At 51.4% G+C, this 17,373-nt stretch overlaps 1 protein-coding gene across 5 annotated transcripts in view; it reads right to left on the bottom strand.

Annotated features, from left to right (window-relative positions):
• Positions 1–17,373, bottom strand: part of FAM193A (family with sequence similarity 193 member A) — a 111,041-nt gene that overhangs the window by 79,022 nt on the left and 14,646 nt on the right. The gene's annotated exons all lie outside the window — the stretch shown is intronic.

The raw sequence follows: 17,373 nt of genomic DNA on the forward strand, positions 1-17,373 counted from the left end.
ACCAACAATTGTATAAGAAAATCAAAATAAATCTAATGAACAAATAAACTGATGAATAAAACAGAACCAGAGGCATGGAAACATGGACAGACTGACGAATCTCAGGTGGAGGGGGAATATGCAGGAAGAGATTAACCAAAAATCTTATATACATATATGCATCACCTATGGACACAGACAATAGGGTGGGGAAGGCCTGGGGTGGGGAGGGAACCGGGTGGAGGGGGAGTGAGAAGACATTTGTAATCCTACCTAATAATAGACAAATATGCAAATTGACCATACCTCTGCTACACCCAAGCCACTCCCACCAGCTCAAGCCACGCCCACCAGCCAATCAGGGCGAGTATGCAAATAAACTGAACCAAGATGGCTACAGCCACTGAGAGCAAGGTTTCCCAGGCAACAGAGGGAAACAAGCTTTCCGCCTGCCCTTGACAGGCCTAAGCCTCCACTCAAGCTACAAAGTTTCAATTATAGAAGGTAAACAAATTCAAACAAAATGGCGGCAGCCACGGAGCTGGAGAGACCAGGCCAGGGTTGACCGCGGTAACAGAGAAAGAAAATCTTTCCGCACACCCTGGCCAGGCTCAGGCCTCTGCTTAAGGCTACAAAGTTTCAATTATAGAAGGTGAATTAACCCAAACAGAAATGGCTGCTGGTGGAGCATACAGGAGGCTTGGCTCCGCTCCGGGCTACAAAGTTTCAATTGTAGAAGGTAAATAAATTCCAGATACCAGTGCCTCCGCTTGGGTCACCAGGGGGCGTGGCTGGCCTGCAAACCACCACAGGCCCCTTGCTCAGGCTGCTCCATGCCCCAAGGGAACCCCCACCCTTATCTGGGACACCCTTCAGGGCAAACCAGCTGGCCCCCACTCCTGCACCAGGCCTCTATCCTGTCTAATAAAAGAGTAATATGCAGATTGATCACCACTCCAACACACAATATGTCTGCCCCCATGTGGTCAAAGATCCTGCCCCTATGTGGACACAAGATGGCCACTACAAGATGGCCAGCAGGGGAGGGCAGTTGGGAGGCACCTGGCCTGCAAGGGAGGGAAGTTGGAGGCGATCAGCCCTGCAGGGGAGGGCAGTTAGGGGTGACCGGGCCAGCAGAGGAGGGAAGTTGGGGGCAAACAGGCTGGCAGGGGAGCAATTAGGCATCAATCAGGCTGGCAGCGGAGTGGTTAGGGGGTGATCAGGCTGGCAGGCAGAAGCGGTTAGGGGCAATCAGGAAGGCAGGCAGGCAAGCAGTTGGGAGCCAGCAGTCCTGGATTGTGAGAGGGATGTCCGACTGCCCTCGAGGGGTCCCATATTGGAGAGGGTACAGGCTGGGCTGAGGGACAACCCCCCTCCATGCACGAATTTCGTGCACCGGGCCTCTAGTACTATAAAGAATAAAGACTTTTAAAACTACAGAACACCAGGTAGTGGTGACTGAGAAGGAGCAACAGAGCAGAAAAGAGTGCCTGGGCTGGTGATGGTGCCCTTCAGCGTGGCCAGCCCTGGGGCAGGAGCGGGAGGGAGCACTGAGCCGGGAATGGCCTGGTCTCCTGTTCTAACAAGGGACAGGCTATGTGCACAGAAGAGACAAATGTGACAAAGGAACGGAGCCAGGAAATGGGAGAAGCCACCTAGGAGTGAGGGGGCCGTGAGGTCGCTGTGACGGGAGAGCGAACAAGACCTCTAAGGAACCAGATGTCAGGGACGAGGAGGAGGAGAGGCAAGGACAATTCCAGAGAGTGGGCTGAGCGTGTGGATGGCTCCGAGATGGGAAGACCGCTTCCACAGATCCTGAAATCCACTAGGTGCCAGGCCTCCTGAAGGGTCTGACAACAGGAGGCCAAGACGGATAGCAGGGAGGCCCTGCTGGTTGCCGAGGGACAGCAGACACACAAACACAGACATGACCACTGCACCTCCAGGAAGAAAAGGGAGTTGCCAAGGGTACAGAGTGGGACCACAGGACGACGTGGTTCTAACAAGAGCAAAGTTAAGTTTTGGAAAACATAAAGCCGCCGTGTGACGATCTGGGGGAGCACTGGGAGCCGAGGAGCAGCACGCGCCAACGTGAGCAGGGTCAAGGGGCAGGAGGAAGGCCAAGGCTGGGAGGTTTCTCAGAAGGAGATGGCGTGGCCCAATTTTCATCTTAAAAAGAAACTCTGCTGCAGGAAAAAGAATGAACTCTGGGGAGGAAACAATGTACGCCAGGCTGTTCCAGGTAGTCCCAGGCGCAGGTGGGAGGCGTGAAGGAGCAGAGCAGTCAGACTCGGGGGTGTAGAAGGTCGAGCCACAGGACTCGCCAACGGACCTGAGGATGCGACGAGGACATCCGATAACATGCTGATAACAGAGTGCCGGGCAGGGGGACAGGCTGGGACAGTGGAAGAACCAAGGGTTTGCTCTGGGCGCTGCACATATGAAGTGGGTGTTAAGATTCCAAACAGCAGGGGGATTGTTTTTGAATGAACACTCAGGGAAAGGATGCAACTGGACATATAATTTGGGATCCCCAGCATGTGGTCAGGAAAGCCAGGGAGCTAGCTGCAGTCATCCATGGAGAGATCATAGACAATGTCCTGAACCAAAGTCAAAGCTGCTCGACGCTTGACCAACATGCTCAAATACGAAGCTAGTTCTCCCAGGAGGTGAAACTCTCCCCTCCACTCCTTTTTCAGCAAAGCAAGCAACAAACAGGTTACTACAAAACACACATGCACACACAACGCTGACTACGATTCAAGTTATCCTAACAACAATGCCCCACCAGGTGGTTACTCTCCTAACTGTGATTAAATGTGAAGCACAAATATAAATTCCAATGACCTTTTTGAAAACATTTTACAGCTGTACTAAAGTAGAACTGAGGTACAATAAGCTGAAAATATCTGCAGCATGAACTGACATGTATACACCTGTGAAAACATCACAATAATCCTATATAATAAAAACGTAGTATGCAAATTGTCCCCTCGACTGGAGGTCTTCCGGGAGTTCGACCAGGGGGCAGGCTGCCCGGCCGGGGCAAGGGAGGGAGGCCCCGGCCAGCAGCAGCAGCTGCTAGGGACCCTACCAGTGCACGAATTTTGTGCACTGGGCCTCTAGTCAAGATTATGACTCCACCTCTAGTCAAGATAATGAACATTACCCACTCCAAGTTACTTGTGCCTCTTTTTACCCCACTTCTACTCCCTTCTCCAATCCTACCCCAGTCACAGGCAACCACTGGACTGAATTCTGTCTCTAAAGACTAATTTGCAATTTCCAGAACTCTATAAAATGGTACCACACAACGCATCCTCTTCAGTCTGGCTTGTTTTGCAGAGTATTGTAATCTGGAGGTGATCCCACGTATGCATGTATCAGAAACGTTTCCTTGTCATTATTGAGTAACACTGCACTGTGTGGGTGAGCCACAACTTTTTATGCATTCTCCCATTTGGAGATATTCTGGTTGTTTCCAGTTTGGGGCTATTACAAAGAATAGCTGCTGCCTTGACCGAGTGGCTCAGTTGATTGGAGTCGTCCCATACACCAAAAAGGCTGTGGGTTCCAATCCTGGTCAAGGCACGTAGCTAGGCTGTGGGTTTGATCCCCAGTCGGGGCGTGTACAAGGAGGCAACCAACCCATGTTTCTCTCTCTCCCTTCCTCTCTAGCATCAGTACAAATATATCCTCGGGAGATTTAAAGAAGGAATAGCTGCTGCCCTAACCGGTTTGGCTTAGTGTACAAAGCGTCGGCCTGCGGACTCAAGGGTCCCAGGTTCAATTCCAGTCAAGGGCATGTACCTTGGTTGCGGGCACATCGCGAGTAGGGGGTGTGCAGGAGGCAGCTGACTGATGTTTCTCTGTCATCGATGTTTCTAACTCTCTCTCCCTCTCCCTTCCTCTCTGTAAAAAATCAATAAAATATATATATGTTTAAAAAAGGAATAGCTGCTATGGACACTCATGTTCAACTCCTGGTGTGTGGTAGGTGCATGTCTTTTTTTTATCCTCACCCAAGGACATGTTCATTGACTTTAGAGAGAGGAAGGGAGAAAGAAACATCAATTTGTTGTTCCACTTATTCATGCATTCACTGGTTGGTTCTTGTTATGTGCCCTGACCAGGGATTGAACCCAGCAACCTTGGTGTATCAGGACAATGCTACAACCAACTGAGCAATCCGTCAGGGCATGCATGTTTAACTTTTAAGAAATGTCCAAGGTTCTCCCAAAGACCACTTTTGGAGAGTTCTGGTGAACTACGTCCTCATCCATGTGGTAACTTGTTTTAACTGTAGCCATTGTAATGACTGTGTGGCAACTGTCTCACTGTGGCTTTCCCTAGTAATTACGTTAGTTAAATATCCTTTCACAGGCTTATACAATATCTATTCAAATCTTTGGCCTGGCTCAGGCTTATCAATTTTATTAATCTTAAAAGAATTAATAAGCTTTTGGCTTCATGGTTTTCCATATTTAAAATTATTTCTCATTAACATTTGCTTTTATGTTATTACTAGAGGCCCGGTGCATGAAATTCGTGCATGGGGAGAAGGGTGTCCCTCGGCCCAGCCTGCACCCTCTCCAATCTGGGACCCCTCAAGGGATGTCCGACTGTCCAGGTAGGATCAGGCCTAAACGGGGAGTCGGACATCCCTCTCACAATCCAGGACTGCTGGCTCCCAACCACTCGCCTGCCTGCCTGCCTGATTGCCCCTAACCAACCACTTCTGCCTGCCAGCCTGATCACCCCCTAACCACTAACCTGCCAGCTTGATTGATGCCTAAATGCTCCCCTGCCAGCCTGATTGCCCCTAACTGCCCTCCCCTGCAGGCCTGGTCACCCCTAACTGCCCTCCCCTGAAGGACTGGTCACCCCTGACTGCCCTTCCCTGCAGGCCTGGTTGCCCCCAACTTCCATCCTCTGCCGACCTGGTCACCCCTAACTGCCCTCTCCTGCAGGGTTGATCACCTCCAACTGCCCTCCCTTGCAGGCCTGGTCCCTCACAACTGCCCTCCCCTGCTGGCCTGATCGCCCTCAACTGCCCTTCCCTGCCGGCCATCTTGTGGTGGCCATCTTGTGTCCACATGGGGGCAGCCATCTTTGACCACATGGGGCAGCCATCTTGTGTGTTGGGGTGATGGCCAATTTGTATATTACTCTTTTATTAGCTAGGATTTCCTTTCTTTGGATGTGTATAAATGGCTTTTTATTTTATTATTAATTTTTTACAGAGAGGAAGAGAGAGGGATAGAGAGTTAGAAACATCGATCAGCTGCCTCTTGCACACCCCCCTACTGGGGATGTGCCCGCAACCAAGGTACATGCCCTTGACTGGAATCGAAACTGGGACCCTTCACTCCACAGGCCGAGGCTCTATCCACTGAGCCAAACCAGTCAGGGCATAAATGGCTCTTTGATCTACTTTCATTAATCCTTGCCTGAGGGTATTTTTCCATTGATTTTTAGGGAGAGTGGAAGAGAGAGGGAAAGACAGAGAAGAGAGGAACCTCGATGTGAGAGAAACACATCGACTGGTTGCCTCCTGCATGAGCCCTGACCAGGGCCCTGGTTGGGGAGGAGCCTGCAACCAAGGTATGTGCCCTTGACCAGAGCTGAACTCATGACCCTTTGGTCCACAGGCGACGCTCTCTCCACTGAGCCACACAGGCCAGGCCGGTCTACTTTCTTAAGGTGGAAGCAGAGGCCATCAAGCCCTCTCCCTGGCACAGAGGGTTAGTGCTATAAATGTAAGTATCGCTTTGGCTACAGTTTACAAATTTTGATATGTTGTGTTTTAATTCTCATTCAGTTCAAAATTTTTTCTTATTTCCTGCTGGATTTCTTCTTTGACTCATGGGTTCTTTAAAGTATAGTTTAGTTTCCTAATATTTGTCATTTTCTAAGTATCTTTCTATTACTGATTTCTAGTATAATTCCATTGTAGTCAGAAAAGATACTCTGGCCAAAACCGGTTTAGCTCAGTGGATAGAGCGTCGGCCTGCGGACTCAAGGGTCCTGGGTTGGATTCCGGTCGGGGGCATCTGCCTTGGTTGCGGGCACATCCCCAGTGGGGGGTGTGCAGGAGGCGGCTGATAGATGTTTCTCATCGATGTTTCTGGCTCTCTATCCCTCTCTCTTCCTCTCTGTAAAAAATCAATAAAATATATTAAAAAAAGAAAAAAGAAAAGATACTCTGGGCCCTGGCTGGGTAGCTCAGTTGGTTAGAGCATCGTCCAGATATGACAAAGTTGTGGGTTCAATCCCCAGTCAGGGCACATACAAAAAGCAACCAATGAATGCATAAGTGGGACAAACAAATTGATGTCTTTCTCTCTCTAATCAATAAATTTTTAAAAAATTTTAGGGAAAAAAAGAAAAGATACTTTGTATAATTTTAATTCTCCCAAATTCATAGAGACATTTTTAAGGTCCAAAATATGAGCCATTTTGGTAAATGTTTAATAAATGTGCTTATGGCTCTAGCTGGTTTGGCTCTGTGGATAGAACATCAGCCTGCGGACTGAAGGGTCCCAGGTTCAATTTCGGTCAAGGGCACGTGCCTAGGTTGTGGACTTGATCCCCAGTGGGGAGCGTGCAGGAGGCAGCCAATCAATGATTCTCTCTCATCATTGATGTTTCTATCTCTCTTTTTCTCTCCTTTCCCCTTCCTCTCTGAAATCAATGAAGATATATTTTTTAAAATTAAAAAATACCTTTAGAAAATAACAACAAAACTGTGCTTATGTATGCTGCATGCTGGGAGGCGGACTGCTTACAGCACGGCAACATGGGCCCTCCTTACCCTCTCCATGCCCAGCTTCCTCACCCAGAAACCCCTGCCTCATGGGCCTGCTCCGAGGAGCACGTGTTATACCTGTCAGGGCTCAGGGCCCTCTGGGGCACACGGTGAGCTCACTTTCCAATCACTGAGGAGCAGCCCGTTTCACACAGGGTCACAGACGGCTGCTCCCTGAGGGAGAATCACCATCTGCCCTACCGAAATGAACGTCATCTGACCACATGTACGCTCTGGCTCCTGGGGAAACAGCCCGGGAGTGGACTGTTTCAACAGAATGAAGGAGTATTAATATGAAAATATGTGCATGCTGCTACAGAACCCTGAGGAGAGGAGGTGACCGGGGTACAAAGCTAAGTGCTGGGCTTTGTGCTAAATGCTAGACATCTATTCCCTCCTGTAACTCTGACAATGACGCTGAAGGTAGGTACTGTTAACTCATTTGTAAGTGTAAAAGCTAAGGAACAGAACCATGAAGTAAGCTCACCCAACATCACAGAGTCAAGATCAAACACGGGCCCCTGAATCCAGACCAGTGCTCCTACACGCCGATGACCGGCCTCTCGGCCAGCAAACCTGCCTGGGAGGGCCAGGGACGCTTCCTCCTCTGTTCGCCACCTGGAAGACGCCCCTCAGCTTTCAACAGGGTGCACCATCACCTTCCCTCTCAGACTCCTCTCGTCCGTCCTCCTCCTGCTCCCCCAGCATCTCACAGAGCTTCTCCCCAGGGAGGCCTGTCTCTCTCTCCTGATGAACTTGACTGTAAACTCCTTGAGAACATGGTCCCAATCACATTCCTTCTACTAACACCTTCCATAGCATCGCTCAGAGGCAGGCAATGTCCACTGACTGGACAAACAGAAGACTCTCCCGTCTTCGTGGGCTTACCATCCATCACTCCCAGTGGTTCTCAAAGTGATGGCCTCGGAGAGGAAAGGGCTGTCTGCCTGACACAGGAGCCACCTGAGCGGCCCACCAGCGCACCGTGTGCAAGAAGACCCCGAAATCCCACGTGGACTGCACAGTTCCATGGCTGCACTGCCACTCCTTCAAAAGTGACCTGGGGCCTCTTGGGGAACTCCTACGACCAACAGCTAAGGAAGAAAACGCTGCGTCTGTTTACAGATGGTGCTACGGACGCGCTGGGCCCAGTCAGCAGCAGTGGCTGTAGCCTGACCCTGCACTCAGATGGGCCTGCGGCCGCAGGGGCCAGGGAAAGCCAACCTGGGAGTGGAAGTCTGGAAAGTCCGCTTGGCTGTCCCCGTCAGGAGGAGAAATGGCCGCAGATGCAGAGCTAACCAATTCTCTGAGAGAGCCAATGTCTGGCTGGGTGGTCGGGAATTTGGAAAGAAGATTCAGGGGTAGTCAGTGGCAGAGATCTAGAGAAGGAATCTGAGGTGGCACCAAGTGCAAGGATACTTGTGTCCCACGTGAACGCTCAACAGTGACATCTGCTGCAGAAGCAGCTGCCAACGACCGGTGGACAAGATGGCCTGCATGCGTACGTCTCTCAGCCTCTTTCCCCACCGCTGACTCCAGGGCTGCCACCTGAGCTGCCCCCGACTGCCATGAACTTCCACCAAGAACATTCTGGACTGTCCACTGCTAGGCACCTGCAGGGCACAGCTTCTCCGGGGGTTCGGCATTGTGTGCTTTCTCCAGCTCTGAACTCAGGAAGCAGCAACGTAACCAGGAGCCCCAAGGAGCCTGAGCTGTGCCGCCACCTAGGTCACAGCTTCCTGCACCCTCCCCCAGCCCCACGCTGCCCACACCAGGGTGACACACTCACGTAAATGGGTATGACAGTTCCTGACACAGAGTAAGTGCTCTATAATTGCCAACTAATGCTCATACATATTAATAACTGGTTTTGGCAGAGCCGGTCAGCAGTTACTGCTCACGCTGTAAATTAATGCCAGAATAACTGGATAAACCAATTTCTGGGCCCTTCCCTGTTTAAGTCCTGGGCTGCTGCTGCTTCTGTCACTGTGTCCAGCTCCTAAAACGCAGTCTCTGGAGAGCAGAAACCACTCCCGGGACCTCCCGGACAACCTGGCCACGCCAAGCAAACACAGCAGGGTTATGGCGTGCTCTCAACGTCACCATCCCCGTTTCCAGTATGCACCCAGTCATCAAAAAACCTCAGTAATTTGCGCACTGAAGAAATGTGCATTCTTTAAGCTATTTCTTCTAGAAGTGCAAGCCCCTGACACCAGACACCCTCTGGTGGTTCCGGTCACCACACCGTTAGTCCTACCCCCACACCAGACTCTACTAGTTTGTTGGGCATCCTCCTGAATCCTCTCTCAGGGACGGTCCCTGGCACACTCACCGCGAAGCTTGCTCCCCGTTCGCTTGTGTGGTTCTCTGTTCCCATGAAGATGTGCTGCCTTGCTCACTCCCGTCCCCTCGGTGGCCAGGCCAGAGCTCTCTAACCAGGGCCTAGGCCAAAGAGCAGTGCACATATTGAAGGGGTGGGGGTAGGATTAAGGCCTATTATCTACCCAAATAACTCTTTGGTAAACAAAATTCACTGATGAATTAATGTTGCTTCAGATTTTAATGTTGTATAATTAATGCAAAATGATTATGTAATAAAAAATGCTGTGCATGTAATATTAACTTAAAATTCCTCTGCTCCAAATTTACTTAAGGCCATTTAGATGTAAACATTAATACTACAAGAGAGGTTACCACCTGGCTGATGTTGCTCAGTGGTTAAGCGCTGACCCTTGAACCAGGAAATCACGGTTCGATTCCCAGTCAGGGCACATGCCTGAATTTCAGGCTCCATCCCCAGTAGGGGGCGTGCAGGAGGCAGCCGATCAAGGATACTCTCTCATCACTGATGTTTCTACCACTTTGTCCCTCTACCTTCCTCTCCCTAAAATCAGTAAAAAATTTAAGCGGTTACAGCTCCTAAACCTCTTAAAAAGAAGAGATTGCAGCTCCTGAACGTTAGAGAACCTTAAGGCCCGGTTCTTGGCCTTTTCTTACACTGTGCTCTCCACCAGCCTCATCTACCACCCTCATAACACACAGCTCCCAGAGGCTGGTTTGGGGCTCAGCTGCCTGACCCACACCTCCCCTGAGATGCCTCAGGCGCTCACCATGTCCAAAACCAAACTGATCTGCTGCGGCCTCCACCTCCACGGCATGGCCCAGGCAGACTGTGCCCCACTGCCCCAGGGGGAGAGGGTCCTGCTCCTGATAAGACTTCCCGCCCCTTTCTCCACAGCCCATGAGCAGGAACCAAGGAGGCAAACGGTAGACCCGTCAGATGCCTGCCCCACACCTGACACCAGGCCCCTAACTAGTCCTCCTGCTTCAGCCTCCGCCCCTTCCACCCACAAAGCATCTGGAGTAATTCTTTCAGAACGTAAGCCATAGCCTATCCCTCTCCTGCTCCAAATCCTCCCATGTTCTCATCTTAACACCATCAAAACCGGCACTGTCAAAGTGACAGACAGGGCCCTCCCATCTGTCCAGGACAGAGCCTGAGGGGAGCGGGCACTCGTGGACGACGGGGAAACGTGCCACATGCCGGGCAACAGACAGCGCCACATGGAGTGCGTGAGGAAGGAAAAGGGCCCACGCCCCACACCCTTGGGCAATAAACAAATACATGCACGGGCTTCAGAAACCCAGGTTCATACAGAGCCAACCCCCAAGCCTATGACGGGGCAAATTCGGAAGGAGGGGAGAGGATGAGCAGAAACGAAGTCGAGAAGAGGAAAGGAAACAGCCAACCTGACGCTGAGCGCGCTGTGAACTGCGAGTACTTGGTCCTAAACAAGTGTGACCCCCAAAGATAGGACCTGTCCCCTAGAGCCAGCCCTCGGTCCTGTCCCCCAACACAGAGGAAACCGTTTCTGAAGTCAGACTCCTAACAATCAAATCCAACCCATGGAGCTCAGATGGGTGCCCTTCTCTCCGCCGCCACCACCACTGTCACCTCTCCTGGGCATGAGGAGGAGCCTCCCCCCCCCGCCCCCCCCTCTGTCCACTGTTACTCTGCAAACCCTCCTCCTTCCCACCACCAGAGGGGTCTGCCCTGCTCTTCACAGCCCGCCTCTGTCACCAAGTGCTGAGGTCCCAGCCGGGACCACCGCTTCCTCCAGGCCCCGGGTCCGCACACCAGGCCGGCCTGGCACATGCTCCCCTCCTCCCTGGCCTGCTGACAGCTCCAACCACAGGCCTCGCCAGGCCCAGCCTGCAACCTTTAATCTCATCTAATCTCTCATTTTACAAATCAGGCCACACGCCGAATTCCTGGCAAGGCTGGGAAGACGCCCAGCCAGGTCCCCATCCGTCGGTGCCGCGAGGCTCCATCCTCGGACAATCTGGCTTCCATCAGGTGCCGTGTAGGATCTCATTTAGGGGGAAAGGTATTAGAGAAAAAGCTTGAAATGTTACTTTGGGCTTAACCTTGTGCTGACACTCAGGCTGCACCATCTTTTGATGTCCTGACTGAGATTTAGAGTGGCAAACAGAAAGTTCCGGTCTAGACTCACTCTTCCAAGACATCTGTAAGTAAGAAGGGGTTTCTCCCCGTAGCCACCGACCACCTCCAGTGCGCAGGGGCGCTCTCCACGCAGAAGGGCCCTGACCTGAGGGGTGTGCATCTCCAAACGTGCCTGCGGGGCTCTCGTCAGGGAAGTGCCCAGAGCCTCCCACTCCCGCCTCAGAGGGACCACCAGCCCCAGGGCAGACAGGCAGCCCGTCACAGCATGGCCTCGAAAAACACCATCGGGCCCACTTCTGAGAAACGTGAACCAAAACGCAAAGCCCAGTCAGCCCGTCATCCTCCGCGGCTGTCAGAGGAAGAGCTGGGGCCTGGGGAGGGCGGGCAGCGGGCAGGAGGCAGGACACGGGAGCTCGGGCCCGTCTCAGCACTGACACGCGCGCCTCCCGTCTCCTAAAGCCAGAAGACCCCTGGCTGCCTCCAGAGCAGACCCGGAGGGGCGAGGGCGGGGCCGGGAGGAGAAGGGGCACTGACCTGGTCAGCACTGACGTGAGAATAAACAAGGCACCTTGTCTGTCGAAGAACAGTTTAGACAGCCGCCACGTTGGCCGCATGGCTTGCAGCTCCCCTGGGGGCCGCCCTTTGAATCAGCCAATCGCGAAAGACCGTGCGCCTGAGCTCCAATCAGGAGCAAAGGACGGGTCACGTGCGTCAGGGATTATAAAGCCGAGCAGCCCGCCTGCTGGGTGTGCGGTGCCTCCAGACCCCGTGTGCGCACCCCTCTACGTAGAAGTAAAGATGTCTGCCTTGCTGCCTGGCTCCCGAGGATGAGGATGTTTTGTGTTCTGCCAGGACCCCTGACTTGGGGGCTCCCACTTGCACCCGGGAAACAGATGCGGCCACCTGCGGGAGCTGGACACAACCGCCCTCCTAGCAGGCAGCACAAAAGCTCAGGCCAGGAGTGAGGGCTGAGCACCAGCCCGGCCGCACACCAAACCCCGCTCTAGGAAGGAGCGCCCCGCATCCTGCGCCTGGGAACCGCGCACACAGCCTCCCACCTATTGTCAGCAGGGGACTTCAGCCGAGGGAGAAAGTCTCAGCTGCTCCCCTCACACAGCAGGCTGTACCGAAGGAGTAACAGAGGAGGTGACCAAGAGCATGTCTCTTCCCCAGTGCATGGCATCCTCAGGAACAGGGTAATGGGTGTGGAGGGGAAATGGCGTTTGGCTTATTTTGACGTCTCTGAGCATGTCATCAAAGCTTCTGAAGGAGACTCACGGAGCTGCGCCTTCAGCTCAGCGTGACTCGGAACTCGGAGCTGGAAAACCCCCGGCGGCTCCCAGGATGCCCTGCTCCCTCTCAAGTGGGAGAGCCAAGCACTGGCTCAGTCCTGCAGGGCCAGGCAGAACGAGGCGCCTTGTCCGAGGCAGCGCAGGCCCACCTGTCTCCAGCCTAGCAGACAGCACCCAGGATTCCCCAGGCACTGCTGCCTGACCACCCAGAACCCCTGATCCCCAAGAACTGCTTGGCTACCTAGTGCGGCCACCATTTCAGAAGACAGTCAACAGACAAGTGGAAGTCACGCTTTAAGTTTCTGTTACTTAAGCCATCGCTAGAATATCTCTGATGACCGTGAATCACCCAGCATCTGAGCTGGGAGGGCGGCCCCACTCTCAGGCGCTTCTGAACTGGATGCAGTCAGATTACGCTCACCACCCCAACATGACAGTGCTAGCATTCTGAGGATGAACATCTGAATCCCAGGACCACCCACAAGGTGTGACTCTGACCAGATTCTACAGAATCCTACCTAATAAAAGGGAAGTATGCAAATAACCATCACGCCGCTACGCCCATGATTGGGCCGGTGGGAGGCTGGGGGCGGGACTCGGGGTGGCTGATTGGGCTGGCGGGAGGGGGGGGGGACTCACGAGTCCCCACCCCCTGTTCCTCCCGCCAGCCCCAACGGCCAGCGCTGCAGGAGGACCCATGGGGCCGGCAGAAGGCGCCGGTGGCGGAACTCAGGGTGGCCGATTGCATGGCTGCTGGCACCAGTTTTCCACCGGGGTGGCCGATCACGCTGGCGGGAGGCGCTCCGATCTGCGGGTGGCCAGAGGAAAACTGGTGCTGGCAGGAAACTGGTGCCGGCAGCCAGGTGAAAGAAGGTCTATTACACGAAACTTCGTGCAACGGGCTTCTAGTCTATATATATAAAAGGCTAAGTGACACCCTGGCCAGTTTGGCTCAGTGGATAGAGCGTCGGCCTGCAGACTCAGGGGTCCCAGGTTCGATTCTGGTCAAGGGCATGTACCTTGGTTGTGGGCACATCCCCAGTAGGGGGTGTGCAGGAGACAGCTGATCAATATTTCTCTCTCATCCAATGTTTCTAACTCTCTATCCCTTTCTCTCTGTAAAAAATCAGTAAAATATACATTTTTTAAAAAGGCTAAGTGACCATTGGACCGTCCGGTACATATGACGCGCACTAGCAATTTAAAAATAAACGCTGACTCGCACATGCGTGATACATATAAAGCTCTCACTGGCACCCATCGCACACGACACCAGAATGTGCCTGAAGGCCAACTATTGGCACAGCATACCTCTGAGGCTGAAAGAAAGCAGCATTGTCAACAGAATAGGTCTGAAGACCAACTACTGGCACCAAAGACTGCGCCCTAACACAATCAAAGCCGGAGTACATTGACAGGACCTGCAGAAGGAGAGGTGGTTCTGATTCCAAGAATTGATGTGGCCCCGTCTGACACTAGCCTCCCATTTAAATTAATCCCGTGATGCCAGCATTTGTGATGACTATTAATAAATCAAAAGGACAAACTCTAGATAGAGTAGGAATATTCCTACCTGAACCCATTTTCGGACATGGTCAGTTATATGTTGCTTTCTCTCGAGTTCGAAGAGCGTGTGACGTTAAAGTTGTAAATACGTCGTCAAAAGGGAAATTAGTCAAGCACTTTGAAAGTGTTTTTACTCTTACTGTGGTGTATAGGGAGATATTAGAATAAGTTTAATCAATTTATCAGTCATTGTTTTTATCAATGTTGTTTTTATATCATGTTTTTGTTGTTTTTATACCATGTCTTTGTTGTTATATCATATTGTTTATTAATCAATGTATCGATCATTGTTTTTATCAATGTTTTTATATCATGTATTTGTTATTTTTATATCATGTCTTTTTGTTTTTATATCAAGTTGTTATTGTTTACTTATTAATCAACTAGAGGCCCAATGCATGAAATTCGTGCATGGGTAGGGTCGCAAGGCCTGGCTGGCAATCAGTGCCAATCTGTGGGGCGACCGGTGGGGTGATCGGGCCCTCCCCCCCCGCTGGCACCCACCTTGGCCAGCCTGGCACTGCCCACTCACCGGCCCCACCCCCTGCTGCCGCCAGTCACCTTCCTCTGCTACCAGCGGGGCAATTGGGGGGCCCCCACTGGCACCCACCTTGGCTGGCTTGGGCCTGCGGGCAGCTCCTGCGTTGAGCGTCAGTGCAAGTCATAGCGACTGGTCATTCCACCATTCGGCCAATTTGCATATTAGGCTTTTATTATATAGGACTAGAGGCCCAGTGCATGATTGAATCATGCATGTGTAGGATCCCCTACACGCTTTCGCTTTCGAATGCGGGGGAGCTAGGTGCCTGTCCGCCGGTGCACCAGGCCTTTCAGAAGCCTCCGGCTCGGCGGAGGCTTCCGAAAGGCCTGGTGCCGGAGCAGACAGGCACCCAGCTCCCACGCTTTTGATGGTCCGCGGCGGGACGTGGGCTCGCTGCCCCAGAGGCCCCTTCTGTGCCGCAGCACAGCCATAGCGCAGACGCTGAGCTCGCGCCCCCGCTGGCCCAATCAGCTACCCTGGCCACCCCGAGTCCCACCCCCTGCGCCTCCCGCTGACCCAATCATGGGTGTAGCGGAGTGATGGTAATTTACATATTACCATTTTATTAGGTAGAATTTGTATATTTTTTACATATACATTTTACTAATTTTCTTTCATCTCTGACACTTCTATTATAAAGGGCAAATAGCGATATTAAAATAACTTGTATTTTAATTTTATAATACTATATATACTATTTTGACATGTAATTTTTTGCAGTGATGTAATTACCACACAAATCTTTCTCCTAATTAATTTCCTTTTAATGTGCACAAATCGGTGCACCGGGCCACTAGTCTTCTATATATATAAAAGGCTAAGTCACTGTCTGACTGTCCGGTACGTATGATGCACACTGACCACCAGGGGAGAGACGCTCAACACAGGAGCTGCCGAGCTGTGGTGACCTGGCGGCAGCGATTTTCGGGTGATGCACCCCGGACCCAGAGAGGAAGGAGCCCGATTCCTTGCAGGGCCGCATGATTCCCCCTTCACCCGTGGGTTATGTTGTTGCTGGGGTACTGTTGGCCCCCAAAATAAAATATTTCTTCTAATTAATTTCCTTTCAGTGTGCAAGAATCCATGCACCAGGCCACTAGTATTCTACATAATATTCTACATAACAATGAGGTCCCTTATTTTACTTTATTGAAATTTGCTAAAATTAAAAACTGAGTGTCATGGGCCTTGGCACCAGCTAGCTCCTCAGTCTAGAACATTCTTACCCTGATGTCTGCTTTGCTCCCTCACTGCCTCTGGTCTCTGCCGCCCAGTAACACTGTGGCACCATGCTCACACAGCTGGCCTCATCGCTCACCACCCCTAACTTCCAGTCTCTTCCTGCTTTATTCACTGATGTATCATCAGTGCCAAGAACCATGCCAGATACCTAAGTTTTTGGGGCACAGAGTGTGCCAAAAAAAAAAAAAAGCACACACAGGTCGACAGCTGGTAGCTGTTAAATGAAAATGAAATGTATTTTAATAAACTCCACCTTTATGCCTTTATAATTATTCCAAGTGTGAGTATACATTTTGGGGGAACACCCTATACATGGTGAATGAACTAGCAATTTAAGATAAGTCAGATCTCAGGTGTGCCCAGACTGAATCTTCCTCTTGGCTCTCAAGAATAATTTAGGATGGCCCTAGCCAGTTTGGCTAAGTGGATAGAGCACCTGGCCGTGGACTGAAGGATCCCAGGTTCAATTCCAGTCAAGAGCATGTACCTCGGGTCCAGGCTCAATCTCTGGCTTTGTTTGGGGTGCATGTGGTTGTATGGGGTGCATGCAGGAGGCAACCAATCAATGTGAGAATCTCACATCGATGTTTCTCTCTGTCTCTCCCCCTTCCCTTCCACTCTCTCTAAAAATCAATGGAAAAATATCCTTGGATGAGGATTAACAAAGAGAATGATTTAGGTCTTCGACACCAGAATTCTCAGGATAAAAACTGACAAAGAGAACTAAGCTCACACCTGCACGATTATGTTTAAACTACAGGCCTGACTCATGCACCGGTGGGGTCCCTCAGTCTGGCCTACAGGGATTGGGCCAAAACCAGCTCTCCGACATCCCCCAAGGGGTCCCAGATTGTGAGAGGGCGGTTCTTGGGTGACACACCCCGGAATCAGACTCCCTCCTCTCTGGTTCTGGGTGCATCACCCGAGAACCGCCACTGCCAACTGACTGCAACTTGGCAGCTTCTTTGTTGAGTGTCTGCCCCCTGGTGGTCAGTGCACCTCATAGCTATTGGCCGGTCGGTCGGATGGTCGCTTAGGCTTTTATATATATAAGTATGACTGAATAACTACCTTTGGACTGCTTCTGTATTACTGCTAAATAAAGTCCAATTTTTAGTAAGTTTTATTCCACCACTGTCAGCAACAGAATCCATTACAGTTTCTCAACCCCACGCACAGGTTTCTGATCAGCTAGCTAGCTCTTCACAAGAGTCTGAATGAGTAAGCTCACAAGTGCTTCAATAGATAACTAGGACAGCATTGAAACAACTTGTGTTTAGCTTCTGGAATGGCCTAAAGACTTAGTCCTGCTCAATCATGAGCTTCTGTGCCACAGGAACAGGAAGAAAGCAATCTGAACAGACCCTCTGTACTGCACCACTGAGCCAAGCTGGCTGGGCTATTATCTCCCTTAAATGTATGTACAGTTCATGCTGATTTTAGTATTTAATATTCGAAATGTTTTGGGTCTTTACTTAGA

Source organism: Cnephaeus nilssonii, assembly GCF_951640355.1.
Source record: "Cnephaeus nilssonii genome assembly, chromosome: 1".
NCBI lineage: Eukaryota > Metazoa > Chordata > Mammalia > Chiroptera > Vespertilionidae > Cnephaeus > Cnephaeus nilssonii.